The following is a 22,736-nucleotide window of genomic DNA, read 5'->3' on the forward strand; positions in this document are numbered from 1 at the left end:
CAGACTCTTTGAGTGTATTGTGGTTTTGTTTGCTTATCTATTGCCCCTTGTTTAAAAAATTGAAAGGGTTGGGACCAGAGTGGTGGTGCAAGTGGTAGGGCATTGTTATGCATGTGCTAACCTAGGATGGACCACGGTTCTATCCCCTGGTGCCCCATTTGGTCCCCAAGCCAGGAGTAACCCCTTGAGCATCACCAGGTATGGCCCCAACCCCCCCCCCCCAAATCTGAAAATAGAACCTTTCTTGCAGATAGACTTAATTTGAAAATTCTTTTTAAATTTTTTTTTTTTTCTTTTTTGTTTTTGGGCCACACCCGGCGTTGCTCAGGGTTACTCCTGGCTGTCTGCTCAGAATTAGCTCCTGGCAGGCATGGGGGACCATATGGGACACCGGAATTCGAACCAACCACCTTTGGTCCTGGATCGGCTGCTTGCAAGGCAAACGCCGCTGTGCTATCTCTCCGGGCCCTCTTTTTAAAAAATTTTATTAAAGAAAATGCATCACATAATTGACATAAGTGATCACAATACACTTGTTTCAAGATGACAGCATGGCCCCAAAATCAAAAAAATATATAATAAATGCAAAAAATTTTTGATATAAAAAGTTATTATAGGGGCTGGAGAGATAGCATGGAGGTAGGGTGTTTGCCTTGCATGCAGAAGGACTGTGGTTCAGATCCCAGCATCCCCTGAGCGCTGCCGGGTGTGACCCAAAAATAACAACAAAAAAAAGGTTAAGATGGGGGCCGGACAGATAGTACAGCAGTACTTGCACGTAGCCAATTCAGGACAAATGGTGGTTCGAATCCCGGCATCCCATATGGTCCCCTGAGCACTGCCGGGTGTGACCCAAACCCCCCCCCAAAAGTTATTACAAAAAATAGAAAAACTAAAATATTAAATGCAAGAAGAAAAAGTTCAGTAGCAGGTATATTTATGAAAATTACTGTAATTTTGTGTGGCCCCAAACCCAAAAAACCCAAGAAATTGTAATTTTGAAAATTCTTAAACATTCTTTCACTGAGCAGAGTCTAAAACATCCAAGTTCCTTTTCCAGAAACTTCTCTAAGAAAAAACATTTTTGCAGATATATGTAGTTAGAAAATAAGTTTGCTAAAACATCTTTATAATGAGCACTGTAATAAAAGAATATTAGAATTTTTTTGCTGACATAATTTTGAGAATAAGTTGTTAAAAATAATACACATCAAAACATCACAGCAGGGGCCCGAGAGATAACATAGAGGTAGGGCATTTGCCTTGTATGCAGAAGGACGGTGGCTCGAATCCTGGCATCACATATTGTCCCCCGAGCCTGCCAGGAGCTATTTCTGAGTGTAGAGCCAGAAGTAACAGCTCTGCCGGGTGTGACCCAAAAACAAAATCAACAATTAGGAAACATTCAGTAGGATAGCTGAAAACCCATTACAAATCTTAACATTATGATTTCCCCAGAACTGTGCAAACTAATATTAAACCACTATAGTTGGATACACCATTTTCTGTTTGAAGTGGGGCATATACAAAACTATAAATTCTGGTCAAATTGTAGCAATAAAATCTAATACAAGTAGAACACACATTTAACCAGCAATCTCGTGACCAATGCAAATTGGATCAAGAGATTAATCTAGTAGGAAGTTAATTTTTTGGAGATAACCCAGGTGTTGTAGGAGGTTCTGAAAGCAGCTTCTCAGCTGGGGTTGGATTCTCCATCTGCACCTTCTGGTGACCACTGGGGTCTCCTGGATAAGATGTTGCACGTTGGGGGAACAAGGATTTCCTCACAAAAAGCACCTCCAGGAGCCGAAGTGGTGGTGCAATGGTAGGGTGTTTGTATTGCAAGCGGCTGACCTAGAACCGACTGTGGTTCTATCCCCAGTGTCCCATATAGTCCCCCAAGTTGAGTGATTTCTGGGGGCCAGCGCGGTGGCGCTAGAGGTAAGGTGTCTGCCTTGCCAGCGCTATCCTAGAACAGACTGTGGTTCGATCCCCCGGCATCCCATATGGTCCCCCAAGCCAGGAGCGACTTCTGAGCACATATCCAGGAGTAACCCCTGAGCGTTACCGGGTGTGGCCAAAAAAAAAAAACAACAAAAAAAATTTCTGGGGCCAGAGAGCATGGAGGTAAGGCATTTGCCTTGCATGCAGAAGCATCCCATATGGTCCCCTGAGCCTGCCAGGAGCGATTTCTGAGCAGACAGCCAGGAGTAACCCCTGAGCACTGCCGGGTATGACCCAAAAAAAAAAAAAAAAAAAAAGATTTCTGAGTGCATAGCCAGGAATAACCTTAGCGTCAATGTATAACCCAAAAAAACACCTCCAGTTGAAGAAAGATGGTAGACGTTGGCACCTGGGATGTTGCCCAGTCTTCAGCTTTCTCCCCTTCACAGCCTGCTTCTGTCTCGCCTGAAGGGGCCTCTACTACCATAGTGGTGGGGCAAACTGAGTGAGGCGTGGGGTTGAATCAACCTATGTCGATTGGGAGCATATGGGCTACTTTCACTGGCACTCCACCAGGTCTGTATACATTAGTAGCTTTTGGTCTCCTCTCCTTTCACAATATCAAACTCCAGTCTCCCCCATCTTCAATGCTACACAGAAACTTCCTGTGATTGTTTTTCTTAACAGCTTTCCTTTGAATAAAGATATCCTCTTTAGTGTCATTTCTGTGGATAAATACGTAACCATTACGGACATTGAATCATTTGAGAGTGCCCAGAACTTGGATTGCCAGCACCAGCTTGTCCACCTGACTCAGTGCTTAGGGCACGGGAGTATCTCTGCGCCATTTTCAGACTCAGTCTGCAGAGATGGTAACCAGTTCATCATTCTTGGGAGATGGAGTTCTCTCTGGTTTAGTGCCAGTAGTAAACGATAAATTATTAGCCCTGAGAAGGCAGCCCTCCCCTGTAGGGGCATGTGTGCAGGAGAACCTCTAGGGAGCCTGGCACATACGTCCAGAGAGAAATGCACATAGATGGACCAGAGCAACATGAAGCCAGTCATAATAGGGGCCATGTACACTAATGTTCCAGAGAAAGGCACGGCACACTCAGTTCAGCTCAAGGGGGCCCTCATGGTGATTATCCACTAGAGTCAAGTCACTCACCATTGTTGGGGGTCTTCTAGGGTTCTTGGGTCACTGTTAGAGAACCAGTTGTAAAATCACCTCATGAGTCATATTTCCAACCCCAGGTGAACAAGTCTGAATCAGGGTTACACATGAAGTAATCCAGAACAGGCTGAGTATGAAAAATGTGTAGTCTGGCAGTCTTTATCTCTTATCCTGAGCAAGCTGCCTACCAGAACTGTTTTTATTGAGTAGAGACTACCACCTAGGTGCGGGAGTAAACATAGATAGCTCAGGTTATCCTGAGCCTGTTCCACCCAGGTTTAAACAATCTTCGTTGGGGCCACAGAGAGAGCACATCAGTAGGGTGTTTGCCTTGCACAAAGCCAGTCCAGGATGGACAATGGTTCGAATCCCAGCATCCCATGTGGTCCCACTAGCCTGCCAGGGGCGATTTCTGCGCGCAGAGCCAGGAATAACCCAAGTGCTGCCGGGAGTGATCCCCCCACTACCCCCCCCCAAAAAAAACACCAACCAATCTTTATTTTGGGTAAAATAAGGTGTAATTTAACAGTCTATTGGGCATATACATTAAACCATGAACCCAGGGAACTGGATAGCACAGCGGTAGAGCGTTTGATTTACGGGCAGCTAATCCAGGATGGACAGCAGTTCGAATCCCAGCATCCCATGTGGTCTCCCGTGCCTGTCAGGAATGATTTCTGAGTGCAGAGCCAGGAGTAACCCTGAGCCCATGATTTTGTATATTTAATTTCTAAGATTAGTTGGTTCATAATCTTTAGTTGTTGCCTCCTAAATTCTCTAAACTATCTCCATACATCAGTTCTGAATCTCCATCATCTAATTGTCTTCCTGTATTCAGTATTGAGTGTTCTTACAGGAGGCTCATTATTAGAAACACCTCATTATTGCCTCCTGCTCAGAGCATAACAAAAGAGTGGTGCCTCTGCCTCAAGAGATGCTTCCAGCTGAATTCCTGACCAGTTCCTACAAAAGAATTGAGGAACTGCTATTTCAGTTGCCCCTATAGAATCTGTAAGTTCAGAGACTGTAAAGCAGATTGTGGGGCATCCTGCTCTTGGTCAACAAGAACTAAGGAAGAGGAGTCAGAACCTAAGTTGGAGTGTGATTCTAAAGTACACAGCAGCATTAAAATTAAAATTAAAATGGATGAGCAAATAAAGTCTTGTATCTTTTATCTCATTGCTGTGGGTGGCATTGCCATACAGATGCAGCCGGAACTGAAGCCCACTGACTGGCTGTGATTATAGTAAGATATGATATGTTCATAGTTGTTTACAGAACTTCAAAGAGTAACACTGAGTCACTATCATGGGCAACACACATTCAGTAAATGCATATTAAATTTTAATGTTGGGGGCCGGAGCAGTGGTGCAAGCAATAGGGCATTTGCTTTGCATGCGCTAACCTATCAGTCCTTGGTTCGATCCCCCAGCACCCCATACGGTCCCCCAAGCCAGGAGCAATTTCTGAGCACGTAGCCAGGAGTAACCCCTGAGCATCACCAGGTGTGGCCCCCCCCAAAAAAATTAAAAATTTCAATGTCGAGTGGCTGATTACTGTTAAATCTACCTTTTCTAGTTGCTGTGTATCGACCTCATGAACAAAGAACTTGGTTTTAACCAAAGGAATTATAGCAACTTGTTAGCAATGTTTGGTAGGTTAGATATTAACCTCCCATCCACAATGATTTCCACTTGTACTATGGCTATGTACTATGATTTCCACTTGTACTATGGCTTTGTAGCTTACATGGTAAAGTTGTAGGTGTAATTAAACTAAGATCTGGGAATTAGCAGGCTTTGCTGGATTATCTGGGTGGGCCCAGTGTCATCAAAAGGGTCTTTTAAGAGAGACTGGAGAACCTAAGTGACAGTATGACTAGTAGGGTACTTGCTTTCCCTCCAGTAGACCTGGATTTGGTCCCCAGCACCTCATATGTTATCCTGAGCCTACCAGAAGTGAGCCCTAAGGACAGCCAAATAGGGAGAAAAAAGGCTGGAGAGATAGTATATTGGTTAGGGTGTTTGCCTTGTATGAGGCTGGTCCAGGTTTGATCCCTAAACACAGCCGAGAGAATCCCAGAGAAGCCAGAGAGTGTAACAAACTAGAGTACTGGCTTTGCAGGCTGTTAGCCTGGTTCAGTCTCCAGTATTGCATAATTCCCCTAAGCACAGTAGGAGGGACCCATAAGCAGAGCTGAGAGTAGCCCCAAGCCCCAAGTGTGATCAAAACAAAAGTCAAAGAAAGTTCATTGTGAAACTGGAAGCAGAGTCAGATAGGAAGATGCTGCACTACGAAGATGGACAGGGTCTTATAGCCAGAAAACTGATCTTTTTTTTTTTTTGGTGGGGGGGGGTCACACCTGGCATCGCTCAGGGGTTACTCCTGGCTCTATGCTCAGAAGTTGCTCCTGGCAGGCTCAGGGGACCATATGGGATGTCAGGATTCGAACCAATGACCTTCTGCATGTAAGGCAAACGCTTTACCTCCATGCTATCTCTCCGGCCCCCAGAAAGCTGATCTTAGACCCACTGTAGGAACTCAACCCCATTCACACTTTATAACCTATTTTGGACCTGCTATCTCCAGAGTTGTAAGACAGTGGTCAGCAACCTGCTGCTCACAAGCCACATGTGGCTCTCTACACTTTAATTTGACTCTTCTGTGTGACGGGCGGCCGCTCCAGGAGTTAGGACTGTGCGCCTAGCCTCGGTCAGTGCGCACTCTGTGTGGCTCTCAAAATAAATTTCAATCGTGGTTTTGGCGAGATTTGGCTCAGTTGAAAAAAAAGGTTGCGGGGCCGGAGAGATAGCATGGAGGTAAGGTGTTTGCCTTTCATGCAGGAGGTCATCGGTTCGAATCCCGGCGTCCCATATGGTCCCCCGTGCCTGCCAGGAGCAATTTCTGAGTCTGGAGCCAGGAATAACCCCTGAGCACTGCCGGGTGTGACCCAAAAACCAAAAAAAAAAAAAAAAAAAAGAAAAAAAAGGTTGCCAACCACTGCTGTAAGATAATAAAAAAAAATTTTTTTAAGCCTCCGTAGTTGTAGTCACTGTTATCTCTATAGGAAATTGTTATAGCAGGTCTAAGGACTAATGTGTGTGTCCATTCTTTGCATGCCAGAGGTCTTGGTTTTATCTCCAACACCACCAGAAGCAATTCCTGAGCATTGGGCCAGGTATACCACTCATATGCAACCCTCTCCAAAAACAAGTGCAACAAATGGGTTTGGTCTTGTGCATCTCTGTCATATATCTCAGCCACCATGAAAGTCCTAGGAGATGGGTCTGTAAGTTCTTACCATCTACACCTTGAAGCAGCCCAGCTCCAGCCTCCTCCCTGCAGCTATGTAGAGAAAATACACTCAAAATTGGGTCTAGCAGCTGTGATTGCTGCCTAATAGGGTCCCAGGTGGAGGTGATTATACAGCATTTACAGATTTTGAAACATGTGGGATTAAAATATTACCAAGCGGGGCCAGAGCAATTTAATATAGCACAGTGAGTAGGGCAATTGCAGCCAACCCAGGTTTGATTACCTGCATCCCATCTGGTCCCCAAGCCTACCAAGAGTGATTCCCAAGTACAGAGCCAGGAGTAACCCCTGAGCACAGCAGGGTATGGTCTTAAAACAAACAAAAAAAATTGGGGGGGAGGACCACATCCGGCAGCACTCAGGGATTACTCATGGCACTGCGCTAAGAAATCACTCCTGGCAGGCACAGGGGATCATAGGGGGTGCCAGGGATCGAACCTGGGTTGGCTGCGTGCAAGGCAAACTCCCTATCCTCTGTGCTATTGCTCTGGTCCCCACCACAAAAAAAAAAAAATATATTTTTACATTACCTTGCCAGAGAGAATACCACTATCAGGATGTTTGTCTTATATGCAACCAACCCAGGTTTAGTTCTCAGCACCCAATAGATCCCCCTAGCCTGTCACAACTGTTTCCCGAGCAGAGCCCAGAATAAGTCCTAAGTACGCTCACGTGTGTCCCCAAAACCAAACATCAAGTAACGTTACAATATTTGTTCTGGGGCCGGGCGGTGGCGCTAAAGGTAAGGTGCCTGCCTTGCCTGCGCTAGCCTAGGACGGACCGCGGTTTGATCCCCCGGTGTCCCATATGGTCCCCCAAGCCAGGAGCAACTTCTGAGCACATAGCCAGGAGTAACCCCTGAGCGTCACCGGGTGTGGCCCAAAAACCGAAAAAAAAAAGAAAAAAAAAACAATATTCTGTTCTGTTGTTTGGCACCTTACTTGTAAGGTATACATTAGTTCTGAGAGTCAGATCCCCAAACTTGGCCTAGTACTGGACAGTCCAGGTATTTCACTCTCCTAAACAAATACCTCAAATCCTTTCTGGTTAACTGTTCCTCTCCCATTTTCTTCTGAGCCCCGTCAAACAAAGCATTGAGCGATCATCCATACTTCATGGATTCTGATGGGATTCTCTGGATTCTGATTGGACCCAGCCATTATGGAGGAGCAATAGGAGGAAGGAGAGGTTTGAGGTTCAGTTCTGATGGTCACAGCTTCCCTCCCAGCAGTGAGAGTAGTGAATACACTCAAAGATCATACTCTGCCTCAGGCAGCCCTCAGTATCCTTGGAATTAATGTCTCCCTCTGGTCTTGACCCCCTGGCTGATAGGATTTTCCTCTGGCCCATCCATACTCTTTAAATTCTGTCGAGACTTGTTAAATTGAGTTGGCCATGTTTTCCCAGTGAATAGGAGCATTTTCAGCAGTATTTCATGTGTTAATGACACCACGTGATGTAGATTAAGCAGTTACCCATAGCCAGTTTTTACCACTTGTTATTAAAGAGAAGTTCCTAAGTTAACAAGTGGCCAAAGAACTTTGTCCTCATCCACTTAAAAGAATTTCTTTTCCTCTTCTTCCATGTGATGACAGTGAGATGCCCAATGGGAAGCAAGAACCAGAACCAGCACTGGAAAGTCAGTCTTGTTACAAACCACCTAGTTGGGCCTGGAGTGATAGCACAGGTAGGATGTTTGCTTTGCATGCGGACGACCTGGGAAGAACCCAGGTTCAATCCTTGGCATCTCCTATGGTCCCCTAAGCCTACCAGAAGTGGTTTCTGAGCACAGAGTCAGGAATAACCCCTGAGCACCACCAGATGTGGCCCAGCCCAGAAAAAAAAAAATCACTTAGTCATACTGTCAGAACAAGCTAAGCCCACTATGTCATCAAAGTGCCTGACAAATGGAACCAGAAGGGTCCAGAGCGATAGTGCAGGGGGAAGGTGCTTGACTGGCATGCAGTGAGCTCAGTCAGGTTCAATCCCCAGCATTTTATATGGTCCCCCGACCACGGCCAGGTATAAGTTGAGTGTGGAGCCAGGAGTGACTCCTGAGTATTGCTGGGTGTGATCCAGAAACAAACAAAAAAAGGGAATATTGCCTTGACAGCCTGAACAAAGCAAGATCATGATTTCTGGTTCTTGGAGCCACCTTCCTCAGGAAATTCCTTGAAGAGAAAAACTTTAGAAGTGGGAAATAAAAGACGCTTTGTCAGACTTCTGGGACAGGAGCACTGGAGAAAGAGTGCTGAGCACGACTCAATGTGTTGGAGTTTCTGTTCTAGCAGATGGACGGAGATGAACCAGCAAACAACCATTTCGTGTCAGATAGTGGGAAGTGCCCTACAGGAAATAAAAGCCATGGTATGAATCATGGGGGTGAGATATACTTTGCCTGGAATGATTGGGGAAGTTCAGGTTTTTGGAACTATAAATGTATTGAGTAGGTTGGAGATGAAGTCGCAAGAGGTCTGCTCTAGCATCAGAATGAGACAGGACACCAGCGGCCAAGATAGGTTTACTCAGGTGTTACCTTTAGATTGCTGAGAGTTTCAGGCCAAGGTCATAAAACCTACATCACACTCTGTGTTTTCAGTGGCACCTGGCATAGAAGAGGCATTTATTTGTTTGTTTGTTTATGGTCACACCCGGCAGCACTCGGGTTACTCCTGGCTCTATGTTCAGAAATCACTCCTGGCAGGCTTGGGCAACCATATGGGATGCTGAGATTCGAACCACTGTCCTTCTACATGTAAGGCAAACACCCTACCTCCATGCTATCTCTCTGGCCCCAAAGAGGCATTTATTTTTAAAGGACCTGGCTATCATAAATTTAGGACCTTAACTATGATGAGCCAAAACTTTAATCTAATATCTTTCTTTGATTCTTTGTTCTTACATTTATGTGTCCTACACTGCATTAAGCGAGACAAATACAGGGGCCGGAGAGATAGCATAGCGCAGGGCATTTGCCTTGCACATGGCCAACACAGGAAGGATTCCAGTTCAAATCCTGGCATATGGTCCCCCGAGCCTGCCAGGGGCGATTTCTGAGTGCAGAGCCAGGAGTAACCCAAGCACCCTGGGTGTGACCCAAAAACAAAATACAGAGCCCAGGTCCTGGGCCTGAAGCAGCCGGTGAGTTCAAATAGGACAATGAAACATCCTTAATATGACCAGCCTCAGGAGCTGAGTTTCTGCTTTCACAGTCCACTATGATGATCTTAAACAGAAGAGGAACAGCTGCTGGCATCCTGATACTCAGTCTTGCTCTGGCTTTTTTCCAGACATACACATTTTCACAGAAAGCCAGCCTCAGACAAGGTGAGTGGGGGTGGTGATGGACACTGTCATGTCTGAGCAATAACAAAAAGAAAATGTTGTCTGGACACACAGTAAAAATGGGCCAGAGAGGTAGCATGGAGGTAGTGTGTTTGCCTTGCATGCAGAAGGACGGTGGTTCGAATCCCAGCATCCCATATGGTCCCCCGAGCCTGCCAGGAGCGATTTCTGGGTATAGAGCCAGGAGTATCCCTGAGCGCTGCTGGGTGTGACACCCCCCCAAAAAAAACAAAAACAAACAAACAAAAACATGAGCTTTTGCCTGCGCTAGCCTTGGACGGACCGCGGTTCGATCCCCCGGTGTCCCATATGGTCCCCCAAGCCAGGAGCAACTTCTGAGCACATAGCCAGGAGTAACCCCTGAGCGTTACCGGGTGTGGCCAAAAAAACAAACAAAAAAACAAAACAAAAAAAAAAAAAAACATGAGCTTTGTAAACCAACCACTAGGTATGGCCCAAAACAAAAATATTGCCAATTTCCTTGCTCGTTTTTATTGAGCTATTTATAAAGTGTTACTGTTTGTTTTATCATACAATATACAATACACCTGTATTGTCACTAGAGTACACCTATAGTGACACCTAGAATGCCGTTATCCCTCTACCATTGGCCAAAGGTCCCTTCTTAACACAGTCTCCAATCCATCATTCCCCCATCCCAAGAAGTTCTTTTTTTTTAGGGGGCAAGGGGCCCATAGCCAGTGATGCTCAAGGATTCCTGACTCTACGTTCAAGAATTACTCTTGGTAGTGTTTGAGGAACCATGTACAATGTCTTGGGATCAAACTCAAGTCTGTCTCATGCAACCCAATGACTTGCTCGAACCACAAAAAGCTAAATCTTTTATTTGGGGGGGTCACACCCTGTAATGCTCAGGGGTTACTCCTGGCTATGCACTCAGAAATCGCTCCTGGCTTGGGGAACCATATGGGACGCTGGGGGATCAAACCAAAAGTCCATCCTAGATCAGCATGCATGCAGGCAAGGCAAACACCCTACTGCTGTGCTATTGCTCTAGCCCCTAAGAAGCTAAGTCTTAAGTCTTTACATAAAAAGGTGAAATGATGGGGGCTGGAGAGATAGCATGGAGGTAAGGCGTTTGCCTTGCACGCAGAAGGATGGTGGTTTGAATCCTGGCATCCCTTATGGTCCCCTGAGCCTGCCAGGAGCGATTTCTGAGCTTAGAGCCAGGAGTAACCCCTGAGTGCTGCCAGGTGTGACCCAAAAAGCCAAAAAAAAAAAATTTTTTTTAAAAAGGTGAAATGACATGTGAATTACCATGTGATTATACATTTATCAAAAAAATTTTGAGAAGAGTGGTTGATGGCTATGCTGAAGACTTACTCTTAGCTCTGTTCAAGTATCAATCCTGGGAGTACTCAGGGACTCACTACACATGGTCGCAGAATCTAACCAGGGTTGGCCATACACAATTCAAAGCCTTAATTCCTATACTGTCTCTTCAGCCCCTTCATTTTTGTTACTGATTTTAGGTCACACCTTGCTATTCTCAGGGGCTTACTCATGGCTCTGCATTCAGGATCAATATGAGCTGATGGGGATAGAATTCAGGCCAGCTGCTTGCAAGGCAAGTACCCTACCACTGTACTATTATTCCAACCCTAGCCCCTTCAATGTTAAAATCTATAAACCTCTCTTAAAAGGTAAGTAGATGAAGGTGAGTGATCCCTGAGTGTAGAGCTAGGAGCACCATCAGGAACAAAAATAAAGCCCTGAGCACCATCAGGAACTAAAATAAAAATAAATAAATAAAATAAAAAGTAACTAGATGGGGTCAGAGTGATAGTACAACAGGTAGGGTGCTTGTCTTGCACGTGGTCAACCCGGGTTTCATTCCAGCATTCTATATGGTCCCCTGAGCTTGCCACGAGTGATTCCTGAACACAGAACCAGGTAAGTCCTTATGTGTGGCACAAAACCAAAAAAAAATTTTTTTTAAATAAAGGAGAGACAAAGCACAGTGAGTAGGATGTTTACTTTGCAAGCATCTGATCAGGTTTGATCCCAGGCATTCTATATGGTCCTGTGATTTTTGAGCACAAAAGCAAGAGTGCCCCTGGGTGTGGTTTTTGGCACAAAACCAAAAAAAAAAAAAAAAAGTATTTTACTTTCTTTGAGAAACAGCAGTTTGAACCAAGAGTATAGGCGTGTCTCCCCCACATGGGTCAGGGACAGGTTTCTCTAGCCCAGGGGTGACGAACACGCGGCTCTCTAGCCACATGCGGCTCCTGGCCAAAATGAATGCGGCTCTTTGCCTCTTCTCATTCTTTTGTATACTGTGGCTCTTTGCCAAGTTTGGATTTGGTTCTGCTGCTTCTGAGGAGGGACCTCTGAGGAGAGATCTCCGAGCACAGAGTCCCACCCCCAGGCTGCATCCTCCTGTCTCCCATCCCTTGGAAACAACTGCAAGGGCCATCGAGCGGGAGACCCGTGTGTTACATGTGTGTCACATCTTGCCTAACGTTTAATAGATTATTGTTAAAATTAGATGCTTTTGTGTGAGTGTTTGTCTGTTTTGGCAGGTCACTGCGTGGTGTGGCTCTGACTCACAGTTTAAAATTTTGGCTCTTTGTGTCAAACTTGTTCGCCACCCCTGCTCTAGACCAACACCAGAGGGAAACAAAGCAGGCACATATTTGTTTGGCTATAGCTTAAGCCTTAATTGGAAAACGCTTATTGACAGCTTATGCTTTTTAGTTTGGTTTCTTGGGGTTTTTATGTTACTCCTGGTTCTGTGTGGAGGGGACATTCATTGCAGTGCTCAGGGGACCATGCAGTACCAGAGATAGAACACAGAGCTCCTGCATGTAAAGCATGTCCTTGGCCTGTTGGGCTATCTCTGTGGCCCCAAACTGGAAACTATTGGATCAGAGCAATAGCACAGTGGGTAGGCTGTTTGACTTGCATAAGACCGACCAGGGTTTAACCCCCGGTATCCCTGAACCTACCAGGAGTGATTTCTGAGCACAGAGCCAGGAGTAACCCATGAACATTGCTGGGCATCGCCCAAAACCAAAACCAAAATAAACAAGAAAAAAAACTGGGAACTATTAACTAGCTCTTATTTGAGGGGCCCATGAGATTTCTTCACCTCCCGAGGAAAAATTGGACCTGCAGAACAAACTCTAGTTAAGCAAAAGGCAAAAACGTCTTTGTCACACACTTGAAGACAGGTGGCCCATTCTCAAGTGAGCCAGCAAATGCATCAAGACAATCAAAATACTGCTTTAATTTTACTTTTCAATTTTGGATTACACACAGCTGTGCTCAGCGCTCACTCCTGGCTCTGTGCCTAGTGATCACTCTTGATAAGCTTGAGACCATATGGGATGCCAGGGATTAAACTTGAATGTGCAAGGAACATGCTCTATCTCTCTGGCCCCCCCAATGTACTGTTAATAAGCATAGTGATAGGGACTGAAATGATAGTAATAGTGCAAGGCAAGCAGGTAAGGTACTTGCCTTGCTCACTGCTGGCATGGATTTGATCTCTAGCACCCCAGATGGCCTTCTGAACATGTCAAAAGTGATCCATAAAAACAGAGCCAGGAGGAGTAAGCTCTAATCACAGCCAGGTATGTCCTAAAAACCAAAAACTAATAATGTCTCAGCAACTCACATTGGTGTTAGTTATTTACTGGTCACTCTTAATTCAGCTTCCACTCATCTGTCTTAACCACTGTCTAAAAGATGCACTAAGAGAAACCATGTGATTGTGTAATTTCACCACTCATCTAAAATAAACATGTTGGAATCCATAACAAGCACAGTTTGGGTAGAAATGGGAGAAACCTGAGTGGATGGGTGGTGTGTATTGATGTGTATAAAGAAATATCGATTGTTATGGTAACCAGCATTCTCAACTGATGCAATCCTGTACCCAGTAATACAAGACATGATTAAAAACTGAGATCACTGTGAAGAACACATGTAATGTGTTGGTGTGGCAACCAGAATAATTCAAGTCTGCATGAATTTAAGTCTAAGGATCACAACAACTTGGGCAATTTGCCTACAATTAATTAGGAATCCATTTCCCCTCAGAACTGGAGTTCAGGAAGCTGGGAAGGCTGACTTATGATCATGACCTTTGGCCAAAGTTCCAGCCAAGAACTTCATTGTCCTGTCCTTGTCTATGTTTGGGGTTAGAGTAAATCATTGATGTGGGAGAGAGCTCTGGGGCTCTGGGCTGTACCCTGAGTTGCTGCATTTCACGTGCATGAAGTACATCATTTAGTTAATGAGTATTTATTATGTATCTATTCTGAGTCCAGCTCTGTGCTGTGTATCAGAGACACAAAAACCTAAAATTTCTGGGGGCTGGAGTGATAGTAATGTTTTGGGGCTGAGGGAGTACTTGGCTTGCTCATGGCAGATCCGGGTTCAATCCCTGACATCCTATATGGTTCCTGGAAGGCACCAGGAGTAGTTCCGTGTGTAGTCAGGAGTAACTCCCTGAGCACTGCCAAATGTGGCCCCCAAACCAAACAACAACAACAACAAAAGTCCCCAGTGTTTCCTTTCCACGATCTAAGGTGAAGTTACATCTGTGATATTGGGTGAGGAGCTTTCAGGAACCAATAAAAAAATAAGGATTCGAATAGTTGGCTCCCGTGTAGGCCAAGAAATCAGCAGAGGAAATCCATTGATGTGCTGGAAACAGCTACTTACTTATCCAAGGCCACATCACTTGCCCAAGGCTACACCACCAGGGAGACTGAGTGCAACCTCTGGCCTGAAAGTAGGTGATGGTGCTCACTCAGGGTCAAAGGAGGGTGGAAGTCGAACGCAATGCCCAGATCACCCCAGTCTGCAGCCAATGGCACAACCAACGCTCCCCTGCTAGAAGCCAGACAAGACCTGATCCAGTACCCACAGCGCAAGGACCACTTTCGCAAGGGCATCAGCCATCCCCTCTCCGGAGTCGGTTTTCGGAGCTCCCCTCATCCAAGTGGGGATGAGAAAGAAAGCACAACCACCAGGAGAGGAAGAGGGGGGCAGGCAGGCATGAGTGCAGGGGCACCCCCTCATCTTCCTAGTCTCTCCAACTAGGCCCCAGGCCCCACCCGGTGGTCCCCGCACCGCCAGCCAGGCCCTGGGAACATCAAGGATAGACAGCACCCCATTGGCTTTAGGCGAACGGGCCTGGCGGTGAAGCAAGGGCGTCGCCAAACCCCAACCCAACCCGGCGCGCGGGATGCGCCCCGCGTTCTGCAGGGAGGCGGGCCCGCCCCTCGTGCGCGCAGGCGCGTGCGGTGCGGTGCGGTGCGGGGTGGCTCGGACGCAGCTCGGCGACGGGCAGCGAACGGGCTGGCCTTGCAGGTAGGGCACCCGCACGCGGGGAGGCTCGGGCCCTGGTGGAAGAGTCCTGTCACGCGGGCCCGCCCCGCACGGCGACTTCGCGGCTGGGAGGGAGGCCCCAGTGCGTCGCGCCTCTCCCAGCGCGTCCCGCGGGGGGCGTGGGCTGCGCGGGAGCGGGTTGCGGGGAGCGCGTGTGGCCGGGACGTCTGGGCTGGGGGTCCGTGGTGCGCGGCTGCGGCGGGAGGCGTGCGGGACTCGGGGAGGTGCTGCGGTAGGTCGGGACCAGAGGAGCGGGCTGCGGGTTTAGAGAATGCAATCAGTTGACAGAGTTGATCACTGATCCGGGCCAGAGGGGTAGAGGGTGTGGTTTGGGGGGTTCGGGACGCCGCCCTGAAACTCGAGGCCCACCCCCTCCCGCGTCCCGCTCTGGTGGCGCTCAGATTGAGATTGCGGGGACTGGGTGGTAGGGGGTGGAGTAGCAGTGTGGGATGCTAGCCCACGCTCAGCACCAAGGCCCCAGGGCAATCACGGAGCTGCGGTTGTTACTGGAGACCTCGTAGAACAAGGGGAAGAGGAAACCTTGGCCAACCTGCCGGGCGAAAATAATACGGGTACATTCATTCATTTTCATATTTTCATTCACTGCCTATTCACTGAGCATTACTCTATGCAAGTCACGGCTCTAGGCTGGGAATCCAATGATTGTTGGGAGGGGGATTAGCTCAGAATCCCTCTTGAGTGTTAAGTTCTTTGATGTGTCCTTGGGAATGTCACCTGTCAGAATGGAAGTCAGCAAGTTGGCAGGATTAGGGCAGATGTTGGATTGTCTGTCTCCAGAGAGCCTCAACCTATCCCAGTGGAAGTTGTGGAGATCAGATGGGTCTTTTTGTTTGTTTGTTTGTTTTGGTTTTTGGGGGGGATTCACACCTGGTGACGTTCAGGGGGTTCGGGGGTTACTCCTGGCTATGCACTCAGAAATCGCTCCTGGCTTGGAGGACCATATGGGACGCCAGGGAATCAAAACGCTGCCCATCCTAGGCTAGTGCGAGTAAGGCCTTACTGCTTGCGCCACCGCTCCGGCCCCTCAGATGATTCTAAGAAGGTTCTGCTGGGTCCAAATGGAGACAAGTGGGCAGGGCCTTCATGCGTGGTTTCATTAGGCAAGGGCTGGCAGCTTCCAGGAGAGGGCACTTGGGCGAGGCACCTCCTGTATGAGCTTTGTCTGGGGAGTGGTTTCTTCCCAAAGACTTGAAAGGAGGCAAGGACCAAGGGGTTGGAATGATAGCACAGTCGGTAGGGTCATTGCATTGCATGAGGTCAATCCAGATTCGATCCTCCACAACCCATATGATCCCTAGAGCCTCGCAGGAGTGATTCCTGAATGCAGAGCTAGGAGTAACCCCTGAGTACAGCCAGAAGTGGCCCAAGAAACTAATAAGCAAACAGAAAAGAGGCAAGGATGATTAGGGATTTTCTAGACAGAGGGCATGTGGAAAGAAGAGCCTGTGTCCCTACATGGGACAACTTGTTCAAAGGTTACAGAAGTAATTTCTGAAGGTGCCATTAGGCTGCCAGGGTAGTTGGGGATGAATTCCTTTCACCTAGCTCAGGCCTGGAGTGCTATTATTCCATGGTGCTGCTGCTCTGTGGACACAGAGGAGCAAAGACTTAGGAAAAATCTCATGAGGGAGCTGGGAAGATGGCTCAAGAGACTGGATGGAGTGAGTGTTTTGTGCACAGAATTTTCAGGTTTAGTCCTGGAACACAGAGCTGGATTCAAGCACCAAACCAGCTACACACACACACACACACACACACACACACACACACACACACACACACACACACACACACACGAAAATACTGTGTGGGGCCAGAGCTGTGACACGAAGCGGTAAGGTGTCTGGCACTAGCCTAGTATGGTCTGCAGTTCCATCCCCGGGTGTCCCATATGGTCTCCCAAGCCAGGAGCGATTTCTGAGCACATAGTCAGGAGTAACCTCTGAATGTCATGGGGTGTGGTCCAAAAACCAAAACCAAAAAAAAAAAAAAAAAAAAAAAAACAAAAGCCAACAAAATACTGTGAACTGCAAATATGAGGTAGTAGTAGATGGGGTGATTCTAATCATAGGGAAGATGTTTTTTTTTTTTTTGTTCTGAGAAAGAGAACAGCTTCACCAGGGAAAGCACAAAGCAGGCACTAACCTGTAGGGGCCACAGCCACATGCCATGGGCCTCACAGTTTTTTCCCTCCTATGGATGCAAGGACCTGTTTGTTCCCTTAGATTGACTTTTTCTCCTTTCTGCTTTCAATGTCTTTCTCTCTAAACCCCTTTTCCTTGCTTCAGGCATGCTGGTTTTGCTTCTATTTATTTTAGTTTTCGGTGATGGTGCTTTGGGTCTCTCCCAACTCAGTGCTTAGGGGACCATACCTGGAGATACACAGGGAGCCATCTGATGCCAGGGATCAGACCAGGCCCTCCTATCCTAGCTGCAATGCATGTGCTCCAGCCCATTAAGCTACTGTTGAACAAACTTCTTTCCTGAGACCACATCACTCTGAATATTATACACCCTGGAGGTTTTATATCTTCCTTGGAGACTGAAATGGGTAGGGCATTTATTTTGCAGTAGATCCAGATTTAATCCCAGCATCCCATATGGTCCCCTGAGCACTACCAGGAATAGTTCCTGCATGCAGAGCACTGTAGGGTATGGGCCTCCCCCCAAAATATACTATCCACCTTTTCCCTACTTTCATTCAGATCATAGCTCTCTCTGAAAGAGTTTGTAATCCTAATGTTTCTGTCTCCCTTTTTAATTTTCCCCACTAGAATATTGAGTTTTGCTTGTTTGTTTGTAGATCATACCCAACAATACTCAGGAACATGTGGTTCCAGGGCTTGAACCCAAGCCTTTTGCATGCAAAACATGTGCTCAGCCCATTGAGCTATCTCTCCCATTCATAATAGAGGTTTTTTGTCTGCTTTAGTTACTGAGAAATTATTGCCTACAGCAGTATTTGATATGTGTCTCAATATATACTGAACAATGGTTTCTCCTTAGAATTCTCTCCAGTCATGTTTCTGGTTTTGGAAATTTTAAAAACATACTTCATCTTACTTGGGGGCTACTCCTGTCTCAGTGCTCAGTAGGGCACTTACAGACTATGCTTAGGGTAACTAAATAGGGCTGGAAATTGCCTCACATGCAAGTGCAGGCCAGTGCTTGACTACTGAGTCACATTCCTGGCCCTCCACAAGGTTTGATGTCCACAGCTCCTCTGATGTGACTCTTGTAAGAATAGCTGATGACCTTGTTGTTCAGAAAATAGTCAATTCTTTATTCTCATTGGTTTGAACTGTCAGCAACATTAGCACCAGTTAATGCCACTTCTTTTTTGTTTGTTTGTTTTGTTTTTGGGTCACACCCAGCAGCGCTCTGAGTTACTCCTGGCTCTGTGCTCAGAAGTTACTCCTAGGGGGCCAGAGAGATAGCACAACGGTAGGGAGTTTGCCTTGCAAGGGGCTGACCAAGGACCAAAAGTGGTTCAAATCCCGGCATCCCATATGTTTCTCTTGCCTGCCAGGAGCGATTTCTGAGCAGATAGACAGGCATAACCCCTAAGCGATGCCAGGTGTGGGGCTCCACCAAAAAAGAAGAAGTTGCTCCTGGCAGGCACGGAGGACCATATGGGATACAGGGATTAAAGAGAGAGCACAATGAGGAAGGTACTTTGCACCTGGCTGACCCAGGTTCAATTCCTGGCACCTGCTATGGTCCACTGAGCCATGCTAGTAACAATTCTTGAGTGTAGAGCGGGAATAAGCCCTGAACACTGCTGAATGTGGCTCAAAAGCCAAATAAAAGTAAAAGAACCTGGGGATAGAGAGATAGCACAGCGGTGGGGCATTTGCCTTGCAGGCAGCCGATACAGGACAGACGATGGTTCAAATCCCAGCATCCCATGTGATCCCCCGTGCCTGCCAGGAGCAATTTCTCAGCACAGAGTCAGGAGTAACCCCTGAGTGCCGCCGATGTGACCCAAAAACCAAACAACAACAACCAAGTAAAAGAACCTAAGAAGGCATTAGGATGTCAGCTGTATGAAAGAAAATAATTGGAATAGAAATTGGGGGGGAAATTTTATAACTAATTAAAATAAGGGAATGGGGTCAGAGAGATAGTACGGCAGATAGGGTACATGCCTGGGTCCCTGATTCACTCCCAACACCATATGTCCCCCTACCCTGCAGCATGGCTGGTGTAGCCCTGGAGGCTGCTGACCATGGTCAGGTGCAGTGCTTAAAAGCCCTAGTACTGGGCCCGGAGAGATAGCACAGCGGCGTTTGCCTTACAAGCAGCTGATCCAGGACCAAAGGTGGTTGGTTCGAATCCCGGTGTCCCATATGGTCCCCCGTGCCTGCCAGGAGCTATTTCTGAGCAGACAGCCAGGAGTAACCCCTGAGCACCACCGGGAGTAGCCCAAAAAAAAAAAAAAAAAAAAGCCCTAGTACTGCAGACTGAGCAGCACCACATCCTTAGTCCCTTGCAAGGAACTCTTGGGTCCAGTTGACTGTGAATTCCCAGGATTGTTTCCTGGTCCCCTGAGCAGCTCATGGGAGATCCCCTCCCTCAAGGGAAAACAAACCTTGGTTGAAATTTGTGGTAATTAGATAATAACTGCAGCTTTTTGCCTACTTGATTATAACTCTCTGTCAAGTATAGCCAGTGGACTCTATCCTTTTCCTTTTAGGGGGAAATACTGCTGCACCAACAGGGCAGGAAAGGACTGAGAGCACGGTTGAGGACCCCAGTGCATGCGTCTGGAGCAAGTGGGGCACTCTAAGCCCCAGAAATCTGCCTTTTCCGGCCCCCATCCCAGACTCCATCCCTGGGAGGGGGAAAAAGCTGCCAAATGGGGCAATGGGGTGATCTGAGTGCTAAGGGTGGCCTTAATATTAACCCACCGCTTTCTCGGAGCTCTTCCAATCTTCGTCCTCCATCCCCTCTCTACACCGCCTCCAAGTCCTTGAAAGGACAGAGTGTGACTCAATACACCAGGTTTCATGTTCTGCAATCCTTGGCAATTTGACAATCAGTGGTAAAAAAAAAAAAACCCTTACCTGGCAGGGGAGATACCATGATCACAAAGGTGGTTTTCCTAGGGTTAGGCTTGTCCATTGCACTCCTGATGTCTTAACCCCGTGATTTCCCCAAATGTGGGTAACTCAATTACAGAATTTGTGATAGTGGGGGACTGTGTTCGCACTCTCCCTTTAAAAAAAAAAAAAAGTGGGGCCGGAGAGATAGCATGGAGGTAAGGCGTTTGCCTTTCATGCAGAAGAATGGTGGTCTGAATCCCGGCATACCATATGGTCCCCCATGCCTGCCAGGGGCGATTTCTGAGTATAGAGCCAGGAGTAACCCCTGAGCGCTGCCGAGTGTGACCCAAAAAACAAAAATAAATAAATAAATAAAAAGGAGGAAATACTGGAGTAAATGAATACACATAAATAGCAGAAGAGAGGGTCCAGAATAATAGTACAGCAGGTAGGGCTCTTGCCTTGCATGTGGCTGACCCAGGTTCAATCCCTGGCACTACCTATGGTCCCACAAACACCATCAAGAGTGTTCCCAAAGAGCCAGGCACCACTGGGTTTGACCCAAGAACCAAAAAATAAGGGTAGGGAGAAACAGGAACCATTGTGAGGAAGCAACTTCACAGAAGCTATCAAGTTCCCTGGAGTTTCTGTGAAAATGGGACAGGTCTTGGGGCAGAGATAGTATGGAGGTAGGGCATTTGCCTTGCATACAGAAGGATGGTGGTTCGAATCTCGGCATTTCATATGGTCCCCCAAGCCTGCCAGGAGCCATTTCTGAGTGTAGAGTCAGGAGTAACCCCTGAGCACTGTCGGGTGTGACCCAGACCCCAAAACAAAACAAAACAAAAAAGGGGTGGTTCTGTATTTGTTGAAGTACTACCAGTATCCCCATTCCCTTTGTGTTGCATTATGCCAGTGGTCACATTCTTGGCTTTTTTTTTTTTTTTTTTTTTTTTTTTTGGTTTTTGGTTTTTGGGTCACACCCGGCCTCACATTCTTGGCTTTGGGTTTACACACTGGCTTGGATCTCATTCAACATGTATAAATGATGCTGGCGAAGACAGATCCCAAGATGTAGAAGTCACTAGTGAAGTCAGATAGAGTAGAGTCCCGGGAAGTAGAATATTCACAAAGGAACATCCACCAGCCACTTGGAAGAATAACTCTGTTTATTGTAGGTAGGAAATGGATATTCATATTTGGTGAGAGTAGAGTGTGGACTCTGTGTCAGCCAAGCAGATAATATGTGAGAGGGGATTAAAACAGGGTGTGTGTCATGAGGTGGATGGCGGACCAATGCAGCACTGGTGTATGTCGGGACATTACATCCTGACAACCAGTGATATTTTTTTTCTCTCATTGGTCTCTATTTCAAAAACCGCGTGGGGGTACCATATTTATTTGAAATAAAAATGGGAGGATGGACTCTCAGTTTGGGAAGAGACCAGTTCAGGTGGGGGTACCATATATTTTCAGAATAAAAATGAGAGGATGGACTCTCAGGCTGGGAAAGAGGCCAGTACTCTTTACCTACTTGTTTACTCCCAGCGGCCTCTTGGTCTCTTCCTTTTCTCATTATGTAACTGTGGCTGATACCATACTAGGTTTTTGATTAATTCCCATAAACAGTGACAATTGAGACCACTGCTTATGTTAGATTGTTTATTTTCCCCACTTTTTATCTTTTCTCCTTTTTGTGAACTGTTCAATAAGGTATTTTGGTGAAAGAGTCCCTCTCTATCTTTCCTTCCCTTTGCTATTTGTTAAATAAGGAAGTTTGTAGAAGTGTCCCTCCATTTAATGTTTATATAAGAACCAAGTCAATTGGATTGTTGGACTTGTTCTAGCATCCCCATAGGCTCCAATCTCGCCATGTGATACTGTTCTTCCTTTGCATAGGCACATTAAAATGGGAAATTATATACAAACACATTCTTATCTTATAGAGATGGGAACATACAAATTTTCTTAAACAGTGACAATTGTGTCCACTGTCTTAAGTTAGATTGTTTATTTTCCCCACTTTTTATCTTTTATTCTCTTTGTGAACTGTTCAACAAGGAATGTTGGTGAAAGAGTCCCTCAGTTTAATGCTAATGTTTTAACTAGGTCACGGGGATTGTTGGACTTGTTCTGACGGCCCCCTTATGCACTGATAACGCAAATTGGCATTATTCCTTGTTTGCATGGGCACATTAAAATGGAAAATACTATACATACAAATAAGTTCTTATATAATAGAGATAGGAACACACAAATCTTGTGGTGCAATGGAACCTTACACCCTGAACATTGACATGATGACCTGGCACAGGCCTCAGAGATTTGGGCATTTTCCAGTCACCCCTGAACCGGGGAAACCATCTACGAAACATCCAAAGTTGTCTATGACATCACCTGGAAGCAATCCTCTACCAGGGAAAACCCTACTGCTGCTCTGACATCGATGTACTCAAAAGAGTCTTCCCTTAACACAGGAAATTTAACCAACAACGACCTGCATACTGGACAGGGCTTTCTACATTGCC

The 22,736-nt window shown here is 46.5% G+C and overlaps 1 non-coding gene across 1 annotated transcript; it reads left to right on the forward strand.

Moving 5' to 3' along the window:
• Positions 1–20,221: 20,221 nt before the first annotated feature.
• Positions 20,222–20,384, forward strand: LOC126019379 (U1 spliceosomal RNA). The gene has a single exon (XR_007499102.1). It is a non-coding gene; the product is annotated as a U1 spliceosomal RNA (small nuclear RNA).
• Positions 20,385–22,736: the final 2,352 nt, after the last annotated feature.

The sequence above is a fragment of the Suncus etruscus genome, chromosome 9 (genome assembly GCF_024139225.1).
Source record: "Suncus etruscus isolate mSunEtr1 chromosome 9, mSunEtr1.pri.cur, whole genome shotgun sequence".
NCBI classification, from domain to species: domain Eukaryota; kingdom Metazoa; phylum Chordata; class Mammalia; order Eulipotyphla; family Soricidae; genus Suncus; species Suncus etruscus.